Source organism: Anser brachyrhynchus (assembly GCF_964034855.1).
Source record: "Anser brachyrhynchus genome assembly, chromosome: 1".
NCBI lineage: Eukaryota > Metazoa > Chordata > Aves > Anseriformes > Anatidae > Anser > Anser brachyrhynchus.
The window spans coordinates 52,852,619-52,868,414 of record NC_137694.1 but is presented as its reverse complement, the minus strand read 5'-3'; the positions used below and the strand labels follow the sequence as shown (position 1 = coordinate 52,868,414).

The 15,796-nt window shown below is 37.2% G+C and overlaps 1 long non-coding RNA gene across 2 annotated transcripts in view; it reads left to right on the top strand.

The window, feature by feature from the left end:
• The first annotated feature begins 609 nt into the window (after positions 1-609).
• LOC308183637 overlaps positions 610-15,796 on the top strand; it is a 91,962-nt gene continuing 76,775 nt past the window's right edge. Inside the window, exons 1-2 of one of the 2 annotated variants that reach the window (XR_013942474.1) lie at positions 610-3,115; positions 5,623-5,734. This is a non-coding gene — a long non-coding RNA (uncharacterized lncRNA). Of the gene's footprint in view, positions 3,116-4,868; positions 5,735-15,796 lie in introns of those variants that run through there. The other variant, XR_013942475.1, reaches the window with a different exon arrangement.

Here is a 15,796-nt window from a genome sequence, read left to right as displayed (position 1 = left end):
GAGCAAATGCAACTAATGACACTGAAGATCAGCATAAAGTTTCTAAATGAACCACTCAATCATTTTAATCTGGATTGACACTGCTTGTCAGGGGGGTTGGACTAGATGATCTTAAAGGTCCCTTCCAACCTCAACCATTCTGTGAGCCTGTGAGATTTCAGCAACAAAGATCATCAAGGGTGTGAAAAAACTTCTGCTTGAGGAACAACAAAGTTAGCAGTTATCAGTCTGGAAAACAGCTACTTGATGGAGGGGAGGGAAAATAATATAGATTTATAGACTCCTTGGTGGCATGCAGAGGCTCAATTAATATTTCATTCTCTTTACCTCACAAGATGAAAGGGCTAACCAAATAAAGCTGAGGGTTCAAAACAAGTAAGAGAACTCTCACCAAGACTACTGTGGATGTTTAAAGATTACTTGGTGCTCAGGGAAGTTCAGTCGAAGTTCAAAGGAAAATAGCCATATATGTGGATGTATGTAGCCATATATGGCTGCAGTTGAGAGTAGGATACTGACCTAAATGGTTCTTTAATTTAACCTGGTACACAGTTCTTACATTCTTGCTTTCTGTTGCTTTTATATAAGGGATAAATTAAGAGAGATTACAGAGCTGTAGAATACAGAGAAACTCCAAAACATAGGGTCACCAGTTAAAAAAGACTCCTCCCTTAATACCTCCTGAGTATTTGATATGTTGTTGAGAATTTGAAGTTTGGAATTATGAAAACAATTCAAGAAGAAAAATATAGCCACTCTGCTTTCTTATAAACTCTCAGGCTCAGGATGTCCAACTGATTTGAGCATATGATTTAGGATATTTTATGTGTTTTGCAGTTCACAGCAATGAGATTAAATGAGAAATAACTCCAGTGTCAGGAGCAGCCTGGGATTTGAATAATGGTGATGCTGGAGTACTAAAAAAACGCCTGCATGGATAAAACTATCCCTCTGTAGACACATATGGGTGTACCAAAACTCATTAGAACTAAAGGAAGCATAAAACAAGATTACAGGTGTTTACAGGATTAGGTAGCATTAAAAAACAAACTACCTGACTAAATTTAGTTTTTGAATTTAATCCTCTAATTTCTACAGTTTTTTAGCTGCCAAGCTAGGAAATTTCCATCTTCATAGCAATAAATCTATCTCATGTTAGTCCTTATGGCTTTATCTTACTTTGTGAATAAAGTAACTTTCTCACTCCATCCCTACTGATCCAACTTTTACATTTTTTTTTAGCACTTACAGTTCTGAATGTTTGTTTGCCTACAAGATAATTTCCTCTTAACAATTGTCTTTTTTTAATAAGGTCTCATCTTATGCTTGCTGGATTTTCAACACAATATGGAGTTAGGAAAACAACAGAAAAATTAAAAAGCTAAACATATAAAATGCAGTGGCAATACCACTAAAGTTTCGCGTAAAATTTTAGTACCCTTTTCCATGTCAGTACTTTTCCATAGTCTGAAGACTCCAAATCCCTATTACTCAAATTCCCCAGAGGTCTGACACCCACAGATACATCTTGATAAAGTTTTAACATACCCAGGAGAAATGTGAGCTGTAAATACAAATGCTGAAACTTCGTTTGTATTACAAAAAGGTTGATCTGTGAGAGACTTTCTTTGATTAATTAAAAGTAAGGGCATAATTCAGAGAGTGGTCATGCATATTTGGTTCCTCCTGTCTCCCCAACATGCACATACGTTTATATTTTTTTAAATTTTATTTTATATACGTTTTATATTTTATATATTTTATACGTTTATATTTTTATATTTTTTATAATAAATATATTTTATATTTTTCCAGTTCGGAAAAATAATGCAGTTGTGAGAATTTGCATAAAGGACATGCAGCAGCAAGATGCTTTTAGAAGAAGATACTGTTCTTTTTTCATCACTTGTCAGTTGATCCTGTATGATCCTGATTAACTATTTCTTTTTTAAATTGTGAATGCTATAGATGGAAAAGCAATTAACCTTTTGTTCCTTTTAGAGTGTCTGATTTTCTGAGATACTCTTGAAATGTTTCTCATCCAGGTCGGTTACCTTCCTTCTTTAGCATTAGGGCTGATACTATGGACACCAGAGACACCAGAAGTGTCTCTGTCGGAGGCAGATACCTTTTAATAAATGTTTAATAGCTTACATCTTGGGAACCGTAGAAACAGTTGCCCTGGTAATCGGATACTGCAAAAATTAACTTCGGTATTTGAACTGGAAATGGAACATTTTCTCTGTGAATGTTTCTGCTGAAACAGTTTCTTTCTGAATGAGGATTTAGCAAAGTTAAAAAGAAAAAGAAAAAAAAAGTCTGGACCATGGAATGGTACAGATGACAGAATAAAATGGAGAAGAGAGGTTTCATGGTATTTCTTTGTAACAGCTTTCCCTTCTCTCCTGTAGCCTCCTTCCCATTTCCCCCTGAACAAGATACACAATTTACAGAGAAAATATGGTGGTTTATTTTCTGTATGTGCCTTTAATCTACTGTTGTTTGAATGTGTAGTAAACAATACTGTGTGATTGCTCCCCCCCGCAGCGTAACTGCACTGGTATCAATTTAAATTTTTCCTTTAAATTGTTATATGTACTTCCCACAATAACGTTTCATTCTGAAGAATAACTACCAAAGATTTAGAAAAAAATGAGATTGTGTCATAAATGCAATTAAGCCAGAAATGAATAAAAGGTCAGCTAAAAGTCAAACAATTTCTTAGTATTATGGTCTGTTTTTTTTCACATAGTAAATGTGCATTTTAATGATACCAACATGAGTGAAGCAGTTAAGATAATGACTGAATGATAGAAGCCTTTCCAGAAAATCTTTGGTCTGAATCTTTAAAACTAAATAACATTAAAATAAATTAATAGAAATAAATTCTACTTGATGCTTAATATGATTGTAATTCACACTTAGAAACTAATATCTGTGTATCACGTGTAAATAAAGTCAATATTGGCCTTATATAAAGTTCCAGTCTGTGAATCATGGGATCTTACTTGTAATTTCAGCTCTGCTTTCAACAGAAATATCGCATATTGCTTATTAGTGAATGCTGAAAATGGCACTGTCAGATGGGACAGCGGAGGATTTTCCTAGAATGCAGGTAAGTGTTACTGGCGGTTAACAAGCTGATAGTGCTGACTCCCGTGCTACCCTAATTCTGCTGCTTCTGAAGGGATGTTCATGACAGACTGATCATTCAATGAGCAGGCATTTTAAGGAGCAAGGCTAATACAGATTAGCCCCAAATGGGCTCTTTACACTTACTTTCACATCCATAAGTAAGTGCAGGCCAAAAAAAAAATAAAAATCCATAAAGTCCAATTATTGTTTGAGGTGTAAAATGCAATGAAACAGTTCAGACACTTACTCTTGTATTCTATAAGAAGGAGGACCAATTACTTTCCTGTGCATGTCAGAAAGCTGTGTAGAAAGAAAGGTTCGAGCTGGGAATAGAGAGTTTTTACGATGCTGTGATGTTAATTACAAAAGTGGGGGTAAGCTACTCTGCTGCTCTGCTGCTTTGTGATTACAGTTTTATCTCCACAGTCTAATTGCTAGGGCAAATGCCAGCATTTATATGTCTAAGTGAGCACTCAAAATGTGTACATGTAATTGGTGTTAACAATTACTGCAAATGCAGGATTGTGCCCCTGAAACCAGATTTCTTATAAACCACCTAGTTTAGCAAGTCATTTGTTGTATTAAAGGAAATAAAAACTTCCTATCACATCACATATCTTATCACAGAAGGCACCATTTAAGGGTTCTTAGCATGTATTTTAGAGGGACAACACTTAAATGTTAATGTCAGGTCCTAATGTTGCGGGAGAGGAAGATCCGAAGGTGAGACAATTTAAAAAGTACAGTCTTGTCACATTTAAGACGAATGCTTGTTTCTTTCAATAGAAGGAAGAATTATCTCATTTTTTCCTTTGAATAGCTTGGTGTTTTTAATATCACTGGCAGATTTAAATAACATTTTCTGACTGAAAGTATAAATCCAACTGCACCCATGAGCAGGTATGTGGTAGGTTTGTGGACGATCATGTAGATACTGGTCAAAAGAAAAAAAAGTCTTGAGAATTTATGCTTAATCTGATCAATAATATTAGCAAAACAATCAAATAAAATGCCTGAAAAATCAACAAATAACAATGTTTCATTTTGTCAATTTAAAAATTAATTGTTTGGGGGCTTGCTTCAGAATCAGCTTTCACTTCAGAATGCTATTTCAAGCATAAATGTCCCTACGTTTGTTTTAAAACTAATAGCAAAAAGAGAAAGCTAGCAAAATTCCAGACCCAAATGAGTTAGTTAAGTAAAATAGAGTCTTGCTAAATCCAAAGCAATGTTGTTTGTTTACAACCCTAAGGCCTCCCCAAGGGGCATGAAGGCAGAGGCTCTCCACTGGGGCTGCCACCAGCTGAGGGTTCTGACCCTGCAGATGGCCAATGACCCAGAATACAGTCTGGGGAAGCACTTAGGACCAAAAATCAGCAAATAATGAATGTTGAAGGAAGGCACCTTCTGGAGAGAAGCTGGTCAGTATTCTTTGACAAAAATGCTTTCTCTCAAAAAATGATAATTTGTCGAGTCATATTTTTTACTGGAATTGTATGTTTGAAGAAAAAAAAAGTCTGTTTGGTGTTTCTTGTTAAGAAAAAATCCTGAATAGTGCAGTGGTTAGGCAGGATGTGGGAGACCTAGATTAAAATCCTTGCTTTAGTCTTTTTCTTTGTAGTCAAAAGAAGATTTAATTATTTATGGAAAGCAGGACAGTTCAAACAAAGGAATTAGAGTTGCTGAATTAAGACCCAAGGACCAGAGCCTGGATTTCATACAAGGCAGTCTATTGACTATTTATAGTCGGGAGAAAAAAGGGTTTTAGTGCAGATCAGGAATTTCTGAAATCTTTCACTGCCCTTATAAGAAGCAAATCCAATTCTGTTTTTTGTCTGGCTGTGTTCCAGGGCTAAGTGGAACTATGCTGGACTAAACATCTAACTCAGAGCTCTCAGTATGGTATTAGTAGAATGAAACTTACTTACTATGTCAAAAAATGTGATTTTCTCCTAGAAAGGAGAACTTTATCAGGAAATAGAGTATCATCGGTCACTTATTTCAAAATTACTTTGCTTCACAGAATATAAAATACCATGGATGGGAAAGTGTTAAAAATACTTTTGCAAACTTTCAGCTGGGCAAGGAATACATCTATTAGTGCAGCCAAATGGAATTTCTTTTTTCCAGTACTGTTGTAACTTATTTCAGCTTAAATCAATAATTCTCTTTGAAAATAAATAATCTATTTCCACTATGCAAAGTTTATTTGCACAGACCAGAAAATAACATTTATAGTTTGAAGGCCCTTGTGGGGATTCTGAAGATATAATTCATATTGTGTATTTATTATACTTTCTTCTGTCAGAGAGGGAGAGAGAAGATAGGGAATGAGAGAGGAAGAGAATAGTGAGTGGGGAAGGGAGAAGAATAAAGAGAGGTTGGCTGGGAGAGATAGAAAGAAAGAAATAGAGCTTGATATACTGAAAAGTGTGAAAAAAATATTGAAAAGGACATTAAAATTATCAGCAATCAACACAATTTCAGGTTACTCTTTGAGAATTTAACAATAGCAGGAGGATAAGAAGATAAATGACCTGGGAAAATCATGGGAGAGAAAATGTCAGATTCAGCAGCTGCAGCTTTGTAAGTCCTATAGGTAAGTCTTTCTTCTATAGCCCTGGGGTTGTGGAGGTACTTTGCAGTAACAACAGGAAAATCAATTTTCATTTATTTTTAGAAGAAATAACTTCCAAAATTAGGATTTAATGTATTTAGAGAGGATGATGCTGCAAACCCTGTTAGGCAAGCCAGAAGTGAGCAGGAGTAGTAAAAACAATCCCACTTATACATATCAGATGCTCAGTAGAAAGGAAGGGCATACATTCTTCCATGCCACTAAGCTGACAGTAGTCATGTTCAGCTCCATACTTATCATCCTTCCTTGCTGATCTTACAAGCCTGCTAGAAAAGTGCTGAGTAAATAACTGCAACTTTAGATTTTCACTCTCAGCATAGAAAGCAGACAGGCATTTGATTGGAATTCTTCAGTCAATCCTCTCCGCTATGATAAATGAGCTACAAGTAAAGGCAAAGCACTGAAACACATCATTGTCTGTGAGAATTTTCCAGTTAAGATGAAAATTTAGATTTGGTGGAAAGCAACCTACCATGAAACAGCCTGACTAGATGACACAGACATAACACATAACACTCCCCTTCGCTTCCCCCCATCCCGCTTCTGATTTGATAGTCTTGGCCACAGAGAAAATTTGAGGCACTAATCTTTTCTTTACTAATATAGGCTCTTTTACAGCACTGTGTGTCGAGGACTTCTTGCCTGCTAGTTAATTTATCATGCTGCACTGGCCTGAGGAATACTATTCATGACCCTGACTGCTTTAATATGTGTAATATGCCCTGCTTTATATGTATTGCAAGAAGTAGTGCTAGCATAGTCAATAGCTGCCACAAACATAAGTGGTAGTAGTACTGATCAACTTTCTTTAATTTAAGGCTTCTAGGGAGACATTTGTCTGGGCCAAATAAATGCTGTTATCCCCATCACTTTTGATTAAAAGGTCCCTAACCGTATAGGTTGTGACATCTCATGCTTGAACAGGTACAATCTACTATGATACAAGACTATGATTCTTGGGTGTCAACACAGATCGTCTCAAGATTCATGTTAGTTTTCCCTAGTTAATCTTGGTCTTACACAGAATAGCAGATATTTATTTATATTTGTTTTCTGGCATATTCCTAATTTATTGCATTATTTCTTTAGTGCCATGTGCAGACTCTTAAAAGCCTGTGGGAAACACAGTATGTTATGATCACTAATACCTTAACATCCCTCTCCCCACTCCCATCCCCCTGCCTCTGCTAACACTTTCCTTGCCCGTTAACTGAACTCCCCATACTAATATATGGAGTTTAGTTGCAGTGGGGAGAAGTTATTTCTCTTGTTCACATTGAGAGTACTCATTACAGAGTCTGAGTGACAGAGAAGATGAAGAAGGTTTGTATGCCATTTAAAGTACTTGAAGCTTGATAATATGGGTGCGAATATTTCTGGAAAGTCAGGTGAAAAATCAAATTCTGCCACACTCATGCATTCGTCACCTGTATTACATTGTTTTGAAACTGGAACAGTTGCAGGAGGTGCAGTATATGCTCATATGCACAAAGATCTCTATGATGTGTGTCAGTTCTGCCTTCTGAACCTGACACAAATTTCTTACATCAGCATTCAGATTTTTATTACTGATGTGAAATGTAACAGATTACGTTAATCTGCCATAATTTATTGAATAGAAACAGGTTTTTCTGTGTGTCTTTAGTTATTGGTAAGTAAGCAATATGTGTCATTTTAAAGCTCTTTTCCCTTAAGGCAGAAAAATTGATCTGAAGACATCAACGCACAAATCTTACCATGAATGAAAAGGGAAATCTTCAAGCAGTTTAATGTAGTTAGACAAAGACATTATTCTCCATAGACTTTGCACAAGGAGTGGGGAGAGGTAAAAGTCTGCTATATTATGTTTCTCTGTTAGTCAGTCATTGGATGATCGTCTTTCTTCTGTTTACCATACAGTGACCTGTTTCCTCTCTTCTGTATGCTATATGTGCTTCGAGTGACATACTTCCCATGGAAAACAAATTAAGGAAATTTCTTTGTGAGTAAATCAGACTGTTGAGCAACTAGCATGCTGCTTCAATGAAGCACTGTTTTTCCAGCTCTTCTTCTTATATCAGTTATTGGTATTTCGCTTTTTCCTCCTTGCTTTTTGTGCTGCTTTCCCTTGTTTTTGTGCTTGAGACACTCAGCCACAGGCTGAGAACAAATGACTTTAACACTATGAACAAACAAAGCCTTGTCTGAACGCTAAGAACGCTCAATCTCAGCTAGTACTTGGGTGGGAGACAGAGCGTAATACAGCTGTAATACGGTATGGTGGTGAATGTGTCACTTGTGCTATGTACTGGAAAAATGTCCTCTTAAACAATGAATGCCTCAAGCTTTGAATCTGAAATCACTGCCCACTGTAGTCACTCCATATATCATGTCTAAGGTTATGGCTTTCCAGATATGTTTTTGGCAGCAGAGCTGGTACCCTGATTGTTAAGTGAGGTGAAGAATGTGGCCACCTGCTCCAGCCACGGTGGCCCAGGACCACTTCTGCCCAGCTGTTTGTGCCCAGCCTGGTGCCTGGGGGCCTGGGGTCTCTGGCCAGACTGGGAGGGGGCATGCGACTTCTGACTTCCCCTTTGCAGGTCCAACCAGTAGCAAAGGTGAGCACATATTCCAGAGACACACAGACACGCAGAGATAGGGCACTGACACAACTGGTCACACAGGCTGCCCCAGCCACAGGCTGCCTTCAGCAGCACTTACACACAGGACTCGTAAAACACAGACACAGACAGCTGAATTCCCTTCCCCCTCTCTGCCTGGTAGAGGCAGAAGATCATGGTGTAGGCACACACACACAGCACTCCGCAGGTTCACAAACACACAGAGCACTCTCCAGGCTCACAAACACACATTCACGGATCCTTGAAGGCACAACCTTTCCGTCTGTCCAGCACCTTCCCTCTGTCTGTCCAGCACCCCTGCCCAAATCCCCTGAGTACCAGCATGGCCTCTCTGTCCATCCAGCACCCCTGCATGTATCCTGAGCACTCATACCCACTTCATGGGTCACCTACTTGCTGGCTGGTCCAGCCTGAAGTTCACTGTACACACGCAGCACTCTACCCTTGTGCAGCTTTGCACATCCTGTCATCAAGTACCAGGGAGAAGAGATCAGCACCTTCCTCTCTATTTCTCTTCCTCAGGAAGTTGCAGAGGGCAATAAGGTCACCTCTTAGCTTTCTCTTCTCCAGACTAGACAACCCAAGTGTCCTCAGCCTCGCCTCATAGGACATGCCTTCCAGCCCTTTTCCCAGCTTTGTTGCCCTTCTTGGATGCTTTCAAGTACCTTACTATACTTTTTATATCATGGAGCCTGAAACGGCACACAATATTAAAGGCGAGGCTACACCAACATCAAATCTAGTTGGGCAAATCACTTCTTTTGACTTCCTGGCTCTGTGTGTTTAATGCATCCCAAAACACAGTTTGCTGTCTGGGCTGCCCAGGCACATTGCTGGATCATGTTGAGCATACTGTTGACCAGCACCCCCAGATCCCTTTCTGCTGAGCTGTTCTACAGCCACGCATACCTGTGTCCCGCATTACTCTGTCTCAGGTGCCAAACCTGACATTTTCCTTTGTTGAACTTTATGCCACTGATGATTACCCAGTGCTTCAATCTATCTAGATCCTTTTGCAAGGCCTCTCATCCCTCCGGAGAGTCAACAGCACCTCCCAGTTTAGTGTCATCAGCAAACTTGCTGAGGATGCATTCCAGTGCTTCATCCAGATCATTGATAAAAATGTTGAACTGAACTGGCCCTGGAATTGAGTCCTGGGGAATACCACTGGTAACTGTCTGCCAGGTAGATGTAGCCCCACTCACTAAAACCTATTGAGCTCTACCTTTGAGCCAGTTCATCACCCAGTGTAGTATGAACCCGTTTATCTCACAGTTGAATAATTTATCCAGAAGGATGCTGTGAGGGACAGTATAAAAGACCTTTCTGAAATACAGAAAGATTATGTTTGGTAACAGATTATGTGAGAAATAATATGAAATTATTATGCACATATATTATATTACATGACATATTATCATATATTGTGTATATATACAGTATATATATATATGTATTGTATATATTATATATATTATGTTTTATTACATGTATATGTATATATTATATTATTATAATATGTGAAAAAGATTATGTCAGGTAACAACTCATGTTTCATTAATTTTTTTTTTCTTTAATGTTTCCTTGGTTAAACTTGTTTGAAGCCCTGATGATCTCTTATTTTACATGTTACACACCACTCCAGTTTCAATTCTCCAAGCAATGATGTTTTCATTATTTTATGTGAAATAGAAGAAGCCTTTCTACCTTTCTGTTTATGACTTGCTTCAGCAGGGTTATCAGAGGCATGTACAAGTAACCATTACTTCTGCCTCATACTGCATTGCTTCTTTATGCAGTGCATATTTCTTTTTGTTTAGCAAACTATCAGATGTGGTGTTGATCTTCATAATCTATGGTGTTTTCTCAGGAAATCAGATTTAATACAGTCATTGCTATTTGCTTTGTCTCTTCAAGAAGGTGATTAATGTGTGTGACATTTACCCTGATTGTTATTCTCTTTAAAGATTGTCTTAATAATGAAGTTAATTTTGGAGGCTCCAGCTGGAACTGGCAATATTAGGGGCAAATTAAGTAGATTCCAGTTTTCCTGAGAGGATTCTCAACCAAAGAGCCCTATCACTGCTGATATTATCAAGGCATCAGAGAAGCTACAAACATGCTTTGAAGCACACCAGTTCCCTGAGTGCTGAGAGCTATATGACTATTTTTGAGTTCACTGAAGATGCTCTGCCTCAAATTAAAGTTGAATTATTTGAAACATTCCAGGAAACCATTGCTGGAAAAGCTTCAAAGCCTGAAATGTGGTTGAAGTTAGTCAGATAAGATTTGAATTTCTGAAGGCAGACAAACTTATCTACTCACACTTTTTTAAGCACCATTCCTTGCCTAGAGAGTTTTCTCTAGAGAAATTTGGCAGTTAACACTTTGATATTGTTCTTGAGCCACTTTGTCATTCAAGAAAACTGAAAGCTTTCTAGTTTTCTTGGCATTTCTTGGCATTCTATGGCAGTTGGCATTGCTAATACTATAGGTTAATACCCCACTGTTTAAGTGCAGTTCTAGGAAGTCACAATAATCTTAAAAAATAAAATAATCAGCTTTTTTGTCTGAGTGGTATTGTCTGTCTATTCCACTGTGTTCTGAATGAAATACTGGCCAGAATATCCTTTGCTTAGTTCCAAAATATGTCATAAAATCAAGGTTTAATTTGTACTTTTAGGTATGCAGATCTAGTATAAGAAATTTTGAAAATACAGATCCAGCCAGGACACGTTAAGGATATAGTGCTGTTTGCACACTATGATAGTAATCTCTAATTATTTCTGTGCTTAGCTAAATCTTAAAAACAAACAAACAACAACAACAAGAAAAAAACAACCAACCAACCACCATCACCACCACCACCACCAAAAAAAAACACAATGAAAATCATTTGATAATAGTTAATAGTAAGTAGAACCTATAGCTGGCTACTGGTGGAAAAGTTTCTTTCCTGATCCTTCAGCTTGGCAGTAAGCTGATGTGTTCAAAATATCCTCACAATGTTTTCAATATGAGGTCACAATAGTGCTTTTAGGCTAAAATTGTTATAAAGAAATAAGGATGAGAGTGGAAGGTCTTGTTCCTTCCTTCTTAATATTCATATCAGGTAAGGAAAAACTCCAGTTTAGTCAACTGATTGGTAAAAATAAGAAAAATCTGACTGTAAAGGAATATGTGCTTATACTGCTGAGCCATGACCACAGGTGCTGAGTTACTTGGTGTGATGTTGGATTGCACTTAGTGTGAGGCTGTATTGCTGGAGCACTCCAAAGGATATTGGTGGGGGGCACTTCTGTATGTCCTTAATAGTTCCTAAACTAAATAAATCCCTTAAAATATCCAGACCAGTTTTAGAAGCTCAAACTTTTTCTTTAGTCTGTTTCCATGTATCAAGATGAATAAATTCAGGTTCCCAAATATGATAGATGGATGCAAGCTACTTGCAAGCAATGTATTACCTACTTCACAAAAACAGAGTGGAAATAAGTTCCTATGGCAAATTGACATGAACAAGATAGCAGCACCAGGAAGGAAAAAAAATGAATTTTATGAATTTATTTCAATTCTAATAATTTGTTAGGCAGCTTCCAAACAGTGCTTTTGTATTGTGAAGTGCATGGAAAGTCTTTTGAACTATGTAGCCAGTGGAGAGCAGGGAGTTGCTAGTGATTTTTGCTGCAGCTGCTATTTACCAAAGCATTTTGCAATTGTCTTGAATGTACTTTATTGACTGCAACTAAAATAATAACACATTTTACGCATAAAAGGCCTATTTAAAATATAGTTTAGATGTTAATATGGTATTATTTTATGCTTTATACTAGTTGTTGTAATTTTTTTGTTGCCTTATTTTTTTTCTCTCAGGACTTGACATGTGTAAAAGAAATGGAGCAAATGGATAAAATAGTGTTTTTTTCTGTGCTTTTTTTTTTTTTTCTTTCTCAGTAGGATCTTTTTGCCTTGCTCTATCTGCTCTTTATTTGGTTTTGAAACAGATGATTATAAAAGTCTAAAATTATTGTACTGAAAAGTCACCACATTCATTTAGGATAGAAGGAAGCTGCACACATTTTATGCAAGAGCAAAAAGGTGAAGGAATGTTTATTAATATATAAAAGAAGAAGAATTATTCCAGTGTAAACAGTCTACACCCACTTACCATTAAGAAGAACTGCTTCTTAGGGACACTTCTGGTTTTGGTGACTCAATTTTCCAGCTGGAAAATTGAATGACTGAATGAATGACTGAATAGCCCAAGTTAGAAGGGACCCACAAGGAACATCAAGTCCAACTTCTGGTTTCGCACAGGACCACCCCAAAATCAAGCCATATGTCTGAGAGTGTTGTCCAAACACTTTTTGGACTCCAAGAGGCTTGCTGCAGTGACCACTTCCCTGGGGAGCCTGTTGCACTGCCTGACCACCTTCTCAGTGAAGAACCATTTCCTAATATCCTACCTGAATGTCCCCTTGCACAGCTTTATGCCATTCCCTCAGTTCCTACTACTGGTCACCAGAGAGAAGAGATGAGATCCTGCCCCTGTGCTCCCTTTGTGAAGGCCTAGTAGGCCTTCCCTTTGTAGAGACCTAGACCTGTAGGCCTAGTCTAGGTCTCCTCTCAGTCTCCTCTTCTCTAGGCTGAACAAACGAAGCTGCTCCTCATACATCTTGCTCTCTAGGCCCTTCACCAGCTTTGTAGCCCTCCTTTGAACACTCTCCAATAGTTTCATAGCCTTTTTATACTGTGGTGCCCAAAACTGCACACAGTACTCAAGATGAGGTGTTTTTTATGGCCCCCAAAATATTTCATCAATCAGGGCCAGGGGAGATTGTATAGTAAGTAATACAATGGAGACACTATTTAAATTTATTAAACTGCTTAAACTAGTCTTCCCATGATATATATATTTTTTGCTACAGCTATTTATATTATCCATAGACTGTTGTGGAGAAAATTTTTCTTAGTTAAGAACTTGTCACTAGCTAATGTTAATGGTTGCTCAAATCTATGTCAAATTGTGCTGAGCACCAAGGATAAAGTGGCAAAAAAGACATAGAAAGACATGCAAAAACACATGGGTTTTCCTAAATGTAAAAATCCCCATTAGGGGAAAGAACCCACATTTTTAGGTGCCTTTTTTTTTTTTTTTTGAATAGAACTATTGCCTTTTTTTTTTTTCTTTTCCAAAACCAAAGCAATCAAAGAACACGATATCTGTGACTGTCAACAACTTTTGGTCCTTAGTAAACTGTTTTCAGAAATATTCGAGTAATTGATTTTCAGGTGCTTCTTATCTAGAAACAATTGTATAATCTGTGAAAGTCCTTTGAATGAAACAATTTATTGTGAATGCTACTATGAAATGATAAGATTCAGAGTAAAATCTTTGCAAACTGAGGATTTTCTATCTTATTTTTGATGCTAAATGCAAAGGTATGAACATGCTTGAATTACATGGAGAAAATACCTTTAGTTATATCCAAAGAAAGTCTTTCTTGGTGTTCTCATGTCTCTGAATGGTAAAAAGCATTCATTCCAGAGTCTTAGAAAGGAGTATTTTTCAAGTGGAAGTAGTAATTCTTAGAAATGAAAATTTTTATATTTTATTTTATTTTATTTTATTTTATTTTATTTTATTTTTTGTTCCTGAAAAGATGAGACCAACCATTTCTTTGTCCTTTTCCTGGTAACAAAATAATCAGTAGATCACTTGTTGTAGCCTTGGAGAACAGATGAGAAGTCAGATTTTTTTCAAAGATAACCCTTTGGGTATATTGTGGGCTGATACTGGAAGGGTTCTGCAGGAGGGGTAACTTGGTGGGACTTTATGAGTTTTCCTAACTAACATTTGAAAAAAAGAGAGAGCAAGAGAGAGAAAGAATGGATAGGATAGTGAGCAGAGGAGCTAATTAAGCCTGTTCTGTTGAATTTGGCTGAAAGTTACATGACATCTATCACCTGAGGATGGACAGAGAAGCAACCAAGTAGCCAGGTACAGTGTACTTTCAGAAGTCTCACTTCAAAAGAAACTGAACTTAAAATCACAACAAAAACACTTTGCGTAATAAAACAAACTGGGCATCTGCAATTTTCAGGAATACTTAGCATTTTTCAAATTATCTACATAGACTCCCAGATGTGTAGATTTTATTTTCACTACATCTCTATTAACCAAAAGTGTTTTTGTTTGTTTGTTTGTTTGTTTTCACATTTTTCTCCTTTTATGTCATGGCTTTCCATATGTTGGGTGCATGTGAGGTTGAACAATCTGCAATCCCTGCAAGCAGGCAGGAATATCTCTCAAAGGGAAGTGGACTCTTGTAAACTGCAGTAACATGTCTGCTGAAAAGAATGGATTTGGCACAGTGTGGAGGGACATTTCTCAATGTGCATGCAAAATGGTTAGATCTAATTGTATAGGCACTTCAAAAGTGTTCTTTTAAAATGGCGCTATTTTATTTGTTTATTAGAAAAGTGAACATTTATAGCTAGAGATTTAAGGTGGGGTTGGGTTTCTACTCTATGTAATTTCCATTTGAATACTGAAGGGCTATTAGTTTCTCTGAATTCTGCCATGTAAGCACTGTCCGTGGTCTGACAAGTATAACCTCTTAACAGTTTGATATTGAAATCAGGGGATTTAGCGTCTGGAATTAGCAATTTATATTCTGTGTTGCTGCTACAGTAGTTGCTGCATTTAAATTATTTATGCAAAGAAAGTACTGTTGTGTTCTTTCTTACAAATCACACCAACTGCATGCTCGACAAGGGTAGACTTTTCCCTCTGAAATTCTGCTCTGTTTTCAAGAGTATATCTTTACCTTGTCACTGGCCGCTTACTGTGATGAAGATGAATCGAGATTATGTAGCACTGAACCTTTCATTAACTCTAGAAAAAGTACCAGATTTCCTCAGCGATAGGAGAATCTTCCAGCAGTGGAGAATTCACCTTCAGTCAGTCACTAGTACTTCTTGTAGATCACAGCAGCAAAACCTTCAGGGAGTGAAACTAAGTTTAGAACACCAAATGTGCCTGGCAATACAAATCTGCTTTTATGATGCAGAGAAGTTCAGAACCCTTATAGATTCCCGTGAAAAAGAAAAAAAATAACACTGACAGATCTTTTAAAAACAAGTTGAATAGAAGTAATGCTTGTGGACGTAAGCAAATAACAAACAGATTCCAGTTTTCCAGAATGGTTACTTGGTTTGGTATGTAAAATTCCTCCCACAGTTTCATATATATCCACATAAAATTATATTTATTTCTAAAAGCCTTATATACAAATCTTCCTGGACAAATATCATCAACTGTGTATAAATAGGAACAGGATTTCTCCCATGAAAGTAGAGCTTCTTTATACATTTTCCCACACCATATGCTCTATGCTAATCA